Raw genomic sequence first — 9,214 nt, 5'->3', positions numbered from 1 at the left:
TACTCAGGTGTATTATTTAGTGGAGGTGGCAGAAAGTTTCCCACTGGTTTTTTTTGTCCTGAACCTTACCTTCCAGGACAATGAGTACTTAAGTTCCATGATATCTTGTTTCATGCTACCATCAGAAATACAGGGCCAATAAATGAAAAAGAAAAAATAACTAAAGATAAAAACAAAGAAATACAGGGCCAATAATGCTCTGCTTTGTCACCACCAGATTACTAGGGTGGGCTGCTGGAGCTCATGGTTGTTTAAATCAAGATGTTTTCAATTGTGAGAAATAGAAAATCACACTCCAACTAGCTGGAACAAAATTTATTGGCATGCATAATTAAAAAGAAGAGGCTGGGCACGGTAGCTTATGCCTGTAATCCCAGCACTTTGGGAGGCTGAGGCGGGTGGATCATGAGGTCAGGAGTTCGAGACCAGCCTGGTCAACATGGTGAAACCCCATCTCTACTAAAAATACAAAAATTAGTTGAGTGTGATGGCGGGTGCCTGTAATCCCAGCTACTCAAGAGTCTGAGGCAGGAGAATCGCTTGAACCCAGGAGGCGGAGGTTGCCATGAGCCGAGATGGCACCATTGCACTCCAGCCCAGGGGGCCGGTGTGAGACTCCATCTCAAACAAAACAAAACAAACAAAAAGAATACAGGTAGGACAGGACTAGGTCTGGTTGAAATAGGGCTCTGGGCCAATTCTTCTGTGATTCCCTCACCTCTGCCCTTCTGGTTGAGTTGATTCCCATATTTGTTCATTCCAACCTACTGAGGAAATTTACTTAAAGAATAGATGCTCAGTTAACATTCTCATATCACACTCCCTTTTCTGTGCACTTCTAAACCAGCTATTTTCTGAACCTCTTTTTGCTCTTAGTCTTGTAGAGACTTTTATTTTCCTAAATATATCATATCTAAATAAATATTCATAGAGGTACTGTGGGTTATGGTTTGCCATTTGAACCATGCATCAACCTTCTGGAGAATCTTTTAAAGTATATACATTTTTCCAGAGTAAAATTAATATTTTTTTCTAAAAATAAACACTTGAAATAGTTTTTATTAATATATTAATAGTTGTATATATTTATGGGATGCATGTGCTATTTTGATTTGTGCACATACAATGTATAATGATCAAATCATGGTAATTGGAATATCCATCACCTCAAACATTTATCATTTCTTTGTGTTGGGAACATTCTAAATCTTCTATTTATTTTGAAATATACAATAAATTATTGTTAACTGTAGTTGCCCTACCTTGTTATTGATTAGATAAATAAGTTCTAGTGTTACTGACACTGTTCTATCTAATCATATTTTTGTACCCATTAACTAACCTCTCCATCTTTCCCTCACCCCTGTCCATCCCAACCTCTGATAACCACCATTCTAAATCATTTCCTCCTTGGGATCAATATTTTTAGTTCCCATATAGGAATGAGAATATGTAAAATGTGTCTTTCTATGCCTGGATGATTTCACTTAACATAATATCCTCTGGTTCCATCCATGTTGCTACAAATGACAGGAGAAAGAAAATGTGGTATATACACACACAATGGAATATTGTCCAGCCATTAAAATAATAAAATCCTGTCATTTGCATCAGGAGATTGTCTGGCTTTTGTTTTTATTTATTTATTTAATTAATTAATTAATTTATTTATTTATTTATTTGAGACAGGTCTCAGTTGACCGGGCTGGAGTGCAGTAGTGCAATCTTAGTTCACTGTAGTCCCAACCTGCCGGACTCAACCAATCTTCCTCAGCTTCCTGAGTACCAGGGACTACAGGCATGCACCAACATACCCAGCCAATTTTTTATAAAGACGGTCTCACCATGTTGCCCAGATTAGTCTGAAACTCCTGAGCTCAAGCGATTCTCCTGCCTTGGCCTCTCAAAGTGCTGGGATTACAGGCATGAGCCACTGCGCATGGCCTGAATAATTTTATCTATATATACTTGGTCTAAAGAGAAAAAGACCTGCAAACAAATCATGAACACTAACAAAGTTTGTTATGTGCATTCATGTTATTTGGCAACTCCAAAACTACTTGCCATGTACTGGAGAACTGAACAGATGAGTAAACATACTGATGATGCTGGGGGCCAATTTCTGACTCTTAGAGAAAGAAGTAAATATGGAATGGGAAAATACCTTAGCAAGAATCCTGCAATACTTATTTAAAATGAGAGGGATCATTATTTTGCACAGACACACACACACACACATGACTATTATCCCAATAATGATTAGTATGCACAGCACCCAGATCTGGGTTTCTAAGTATCATTCTCCATTAAAAGCAATCAGAGCTCTACAGAATCTGTGGCTGGGACAGGGAATATACAAGATAAACCTAATATATTATTGTACCAGAAAACAAAGGTTCATATGGACAACAGACAGGTAGAGAGATATGGGGGTAGGGGAAGGAAAAGCTCTTCTAACAAACAGTAGGATGCCAATTCCTAAAAATAGAAGGAATGACACAGTCAGAAGGTCATCATTTTGCAGTCATCACAATAATAATGGATTCAGACAAGAATCATCAATGAACACTAAAACTAGTGGGTGAAAGATGAGATCTTCCACACAAATTGCTCAAAGATCTTCCCGCAAATTGCTTACCAATTTCAAAGCCAAAATAGCCATTTTTTAGTGGAAAAACCTGGGAGACACCAGTTTATACAAGTTATCAATGCTAACACCAACAAAACACATCATGTGTTTCCTATTGTGATACACTGAGAAGTATGCATTATTCATGCAATACTCAATCTACAAACATTTAACTTGAATCTAATCATGAGGACTCAAACTGAGGACTCAAACTCAAATTTAGGGTTGTTCTATAAAATAGCTTGTTGTCTTCAAAAAGGCTCATGAAAGAAAAAATGGCTATGGAACTGATCTAGGTTAAAAACTAAAGAAATATGACAATGAAATCCAGGGCATGACACATTTTAGATTGGACCCTGAACTAGAAAATGCTATAAACATTATAGGACAACTGTGGAAACTGAATAAACTCTGTAGATTAGGAAACATTACTGTATCAACCTACAATGGTCTTAAAATATGTTTACAGATTATTTTCCTACCCTCTTGATTGTGGATAGGGTTAGAACTGAGGCAGAAGTGATGTTGGAACTTCCAACGCTAGATTAGAAAAGGCCATAGTACTTGCGCTGGCTTTTATCTGGATACTAGCTTTGAGCCACCATGTAATGTCCAGTTTCTGTGAAGTCACCATGCTGAAGAGGTCACATGCCTGAGGAACCAAAGCTGTCTCGTTCTCTCAGTTCAGGCAGTAGACGTGGAAATGAACAGGTTTTAACTGCAATCACATTAGAGACCCCAAGAATATGTGGGATTCTTTTGTATTATTCTTGCATCTTTTCTTAATGTTTAGAATTAATTCAAAATAAAAGTTTTAGAACATTTACAAAACATTACAAAAATGTTAAAAATTACTACACTAGCCCCCTTAAAGTAACAAGATCATATGCATACATACATAACACACATCACATACACATATATACACATTCATACAAAATCCTGTCTCTGCCCACTTTCCTAAACTTATTCTGAGTAACTACCAATGCCAATAATTATAAATTTACCTCCTCTCATTTCACTCTGTATTCCACTGAATGGATAAGCCATCAAATATTTTGTCAGTCCAACTGATAAATGCAAATTTTGCTATTATCAACAACGCAACTATGAACATCCATTTACATACATCTGTAACCGAGTGTCTCAGTCTTCAAATGCATCTTAAAACTTTTTTCCCTTTCCTTCCTGATATGGTTTGGCTGTGTCCCCACCCAGATCTCATCTGGAATTCCCATGTGTTGTGGGAGGGACCTGGTGGGAGGTGATTGAACCAAGGGGTCAGGTCTTTCCTATGCTGTTCTCATGATAGTGAATAAGTCTCACAAGATCTGATGATTTTAAAAAGGGGAGTTTGGCTGGGTGCTGTGGCTCAGGCCTGTAATCCCAGCACTTTGGGAGGCCGTGGCAGGCAGATCACGAGGTCAGGAGTTCGAGACAAGCCTGACCAACATGGTGAAACCCCGTCACTACTAAAAATACAAAAATTAGCCAGGAGTGGTGGCGTGTGCCTGTAATCCTGGCTATTCAGGAGGCTGAGGCAGGAGAATTGCTTGAACTTGGGAGGGGGAGGTTGCAGTGAGCCGAGATCGCACACTACATTCCAGCCTGGGTGACAGAGCAAGACTCCATCTCAAAAAAAAAAAAAAAGGTGGGGGTTTCTGCACAAGCTCTCTCTTTGCCTGCTGCAATCCAGAGACTCCGTCTCAAAAAGAAAAAGAAAAAGAAAAAGAAAAAAAAGGGGGAGTATCCCTGCACAAGCTCTCTCTTTGCCTGTCATCCATGTAAGACGTGACTTGCTCCTCCTTGCCTTCCACCATGATTGTGAGGCCTCCCAGCCATGTCAAACTGTAAGCCCATTAAACCCTTTTTCCTGTATAAATTACCCAGTCTGGGGTATGTCTTTATTAGTAGCATGAAAACTTGCTAATACACTTCCCAATCTCAGAACGTAGCCTTGTACTTTAAAACTCTTTGTATTTCCTTTTCCCACCAGGTACTTCCATGCACAGTGCTTGCATATCTAATTATGTGTTTGCTTAGAAATTCCGGGGCTAATTATAAAACAGCCCAGACATGGAGACCCAGCTGCACAATCCTCTCACTTAGGGAGAGTTACAATTAGTTCACCACTAATTGGGCCAAAATCAGGATGACACAAACTATTTCTCTGGATGGGCAATTACTCAAGATATCCATTGGAACAAGACATACAGATCTGCATTTTCCTGTATCACTCCCACACATATGTCCCACACCAAGTTTTCCTTCTTAAACCCCCTCAGTCAACCCAAAAAGTAAGACTGGACTTTTAAGGCATGAGCTTGGCCATTCCCCAACCACTTGCATTTAATTAATACAATTGCGTTTCTTTCACAACACCTTACTTGTGTTTTCAGCCTTTGAGTGGCAAGCAGTGGATTTTAGCTGGTTACAAATTTCGTGCCCCATGTTACAAACTGTGTGTTTTGAGCAGCTCAGCTTGTACACCTGGTTTCCAATGAATGGAGCAATTGGGCACAGCAGATGCCAGAACTTACCCATTCATGCTACCAGGCAGTACAGCAGTCACTTGCAAATGCTAGCTGCTTATGGCTAGCTGACCCTGCAGTTGGGACCTTACGGAATTCCCAACAACCGTCAATACTGTTTGTCTTGGGGATTTGCCTTTCCCTCTTCTTCATGGCATCAGCTGCTATAATACTGTGTTGGAGTGAGGAAAGCCACATCTGGGAAGCTGATGGGCTTCAAGAACTGGGCAACCAGAGTGCATCCAAAAATCCTCTGTCTTTGCTATCTGGGCTTTCCAGCTATCAGGACCTAATGCAGGTCACTCCATGGTCCCATCTGGGTTTGAGACAAGATCTCAGGACTTTTCTCTGAAATACCCTGAGTACCAGTCTGGAACACTCTGTCTACACTGGATCCATCTGTGGTTTTTGTCTGTTTAGTGATTCGTATCCTTCTGAGGATGCTTTGGCAGTTTCCATCCCACCAGCCAAGACCAGGTCCAGCTGATTATCAGAGGGCAGCAAGATAGGCTACTCTTCTCCTTGCTAGGGGAAAAGCAGGTTTTATCATTTTGGCCACCAATTTTGTAACTCTGAGACTTTAGAATATTTTAGACACTTGTGTCAAGCTTTGTGGGGAGAATGTGTGAGAATTCTTTTCTAGACTATCTGGGAATCCAGCTGGTTACATATCTATGGCCGTTTTTGTACACATTTTAAATTGATGGGAAAATTACAGCAATAAAAATTCAGAGCTCAAATGGTTAACCTGCAACTATAAAGTTAAGCAGAATCTTCTAAAGTCTCTATTTATGTTTCTCTTTTGTTTTCAGCCTGTGCTGACTCTACTGTTAGTAAGCTACTGATGTTGAGATAAAACTCACTGTTTCAAAGTAATGTAGATAATTTTTTATTCTTATACAGTTCAGCTAGTTCTGGCTAAAATATAAACATTGCAAACTCCTTTAAAACTTAATTTAAAAAAGGTAAAAGAGGTTTTTAAAAATTAAAACTGCCATAAAAACTGTTTTACCCAAAATTTTGATCCACCCTTTTTCTTGGATTACCTATCAGGGCAAACAAAGTTTAGCCATGTAAACAGATTCCATTTCATTAAAAAAAAAAAAAAAAAAAATTTGGATACAGCTGTCTTTTATAAAATGGTGAGTCTGTATTGCTATCTTATGGCTAGAACTCTAAGGTAAAAGCTATTGGATCTCTGTTTGTATATATGTGTATACATATTTAAATATGTTTATGTGATTGCATTATTACATGTATGTAACATGTATTGTTATGTGTTGCTCTAGCATGCTACCAAATGACCTTATAAGTAGATGAGTAATTATAAATTAGGCAAGTACAAATGCTTTTCAAGTTCACACAGATCTTCAGTAAATAAAACTGGTTTTAAAATCATTAGTAAGATTAAAATGTCTTCAGAATTGTCAGCATACATTTTTGTCTGGGTAAATAAGTTTTATAGTTTTATAGTTGCCTTGGCTAAATGTTTTAAGGTGTCATAGTTTGGCACAAAGGTTCTGAGACTATAAACCCAACTGAAAACAGAGTAATCTTTGTGCAATTTTTTTTTTTAAATAAAATTTACAATTGTTAGTTTAACGAAAACAGCTAAATCTTCTGAGTTACTGGCAAAATGCCCAGTGTTTAAGGTTCTTAGTTAGATGCATATCTGATATTCAGACTTTAAAAATGGTTAACAGGGAAATAACTTTAAATAATGACCAACTTTATGTGATATCTCAGTTTTCAGTAGTAATCTAGATAAGCTGTTAAAAATGAGAAAATACTGAGTACATATAAATGAGATAAATGCTTATAGACTTTTTGTGTAATTTAAAACCCTAAAAATTTTAAATTAAATAATACTCATTCACCCTTTCTACTTTCCCATACATTATGGCATAGAACGGTTGAGGACAGTGTAAATCCAGGTAATGGGTCAAGACTTTTATGAACTGAAAATAAAGTGCTACTAAAATCCTAGAGAAACCAAGGGCCAGACCAACAGCTAGCCAAAAAGTAGACAGTAACTCAACCATCCATTCATCTGTCAGATTGGATGGAATAAGACCATGGATACATCACACTGAGGTGAAGGCAGCTCCTCCTGAACCTGATGCCTCAGACAACCGGACTGCTTGGTCATGTAAACCAAGAGGACCTAAAGTTATTTATTAAAGAAAAATCATACAAATAAGTAACACCCTTCTGTTAACATAAATTGTTAATGAATTGTACAGTTATAAGTACATTCTTTATCTCTGCTAAAACTAACCTGTTTGCTGAATGGTCACAGCTGGTGAGTTACCTCTAAAATAGAAGACTGTTGGATCTGTGGGGTGCCACCCCTTTCTTTAATCACAGGCTTGCCATGGTGCATACAAACTGCTAACCTGAGCACTTGAGTATTTTTATACTTGGGGTAAAAATACTCACCTGTTTCCCTTCTATGATTAGAGCAGCACTTACCATGAGTTCCCCACCTCTGAGAAAACACATAAACATATTTTCCTTCTGTTTCATAAACAGGTTAACGCCACCCCCACTACAGGATATGCCATACACGATGGCATAGGATGGCTGATGGCAGCGTAAATCCAGGTAATGGGTCAAGACTTCTATGCACTGAAAAACACAGTAACAGTACACCCTGCACTATCTCCCACGATATGGGATGATTACCTCTTCAACAATGTGGCCAAACCCTTGGACTGACTAATAACATGTGACCAGGACGCACAATCAAAATAGCATCCACCTCCATAACAGAGCCTTATCCTTCCCCCTGGGGTTTGTTATGGGTCTGCAGCACTCATGGTTGGCCTTACTGTTGGGGACCAGCCTTACCACCACCCGTAGGGTACCCGAATTCCAGCGGCAAAGTGGCGACAAAGGAATGAGAGGACACAGGTTAAGAGTTCATAAAGGTAGGAGCCAGGGGGCCAGAGCAAATCAGAAGCTGCAAAGGCCCAGAGTTTCGGTCTCTACACTATTTATTGAGTATAATCACTTAGATCTAAGATGTTCAGGGCAAACCAGTGAAAGGGAGGCAGTGCGTTATACGCGTGATCTATAGCAGTGGTGGTTTAAGTGAATCTCCTTTGTGCTTAAACAGTGTTATCTTTAATTTATCGGAGAGTAGCTGGTAGGAGTGGGCTTAAATAGGAGCCTGCGTATCTGTCTACACTTCAAGGCTTTAAAGGAGTGTCTTTTTTCTTGAACACAGTGTTTACAGGTAAGAGAGCAGGTCTCGCTCTGAGTATGGGAACATGATGGCAATTAGGCGGCTTTCTTCCTCAGAGGCCTCTTGTGGCTTTCCACAAATTATTGTCCCATATTTTTATGGCCAGTTTATGTAGGCATCCCCAAGCCCTTTTCCCAACACTTACAACTGGACTGGTAGGCGCACCTTCCCTACCAGGATGTATCCTTTCCCATTTAGACTCTCTCCATGCCAACTGGGAAAGTGTAAAGGCTAGACAACCCCATCAAAAATAGGCATCAAGGTGGTTGTACCCACTAGGCTTTTTTTCCCCCACCAGGCAGTGGCCATAGATGTAAAATTACAAATAAAAGACCTGGTTAAACATACGGCTGCTACTTTTAATAATATCCATCATGCCATTCCCTTTCTCACTGAAAGACCCTCACAAGATTAGACAAGTGGCCCTGCAGAACTATACGGCCTTAGATACCCTGACTCAGCACACGGCAGCCCTTGTGCACTGATTAAGACTGACTGTTCTGTCCGGGAGCAATGGACCACAGCGCCTGTAATCCCAGCACTTTGGGAGGCCGAAAAGGGTGGATCACTTGAGGTCAGGAGTTTGAGACTGGCCTGGCCAACATAGTGAAACCCTCTCTACTAAAAATACAAAACTTAGCTGGGCATGGTAGTGTACACCTGTAATCCCAGCTACTGGTGAGGCTGAGGCATGAGAATTGATCTTGAGAGGCAGAGGTTGCAGTGGGCCAAGATTGTGCCACGGCACTGCAGCCTGGGTGACACAGCAAGACTGTATCAGGAAAAAAAAAAAAAAGACTAAGTATT

This window comes from Theropithecus gelada, chromosome 19, assembly GCF_003255815.1.
Source record: "Theropithecus gelada isolate Dixy chromosome 19, Tgel_1.0, whole genome shotgun sequence".
Classification (NCBI taxonomy): Eukaryota; Metazoa; Chordata; class Mammalia; order Primates; family Cercopithecidae; genus Theropithecus; species Theropithecus gelada.
Note: the sequence above shows the minus strand (reverse complement) of the source record.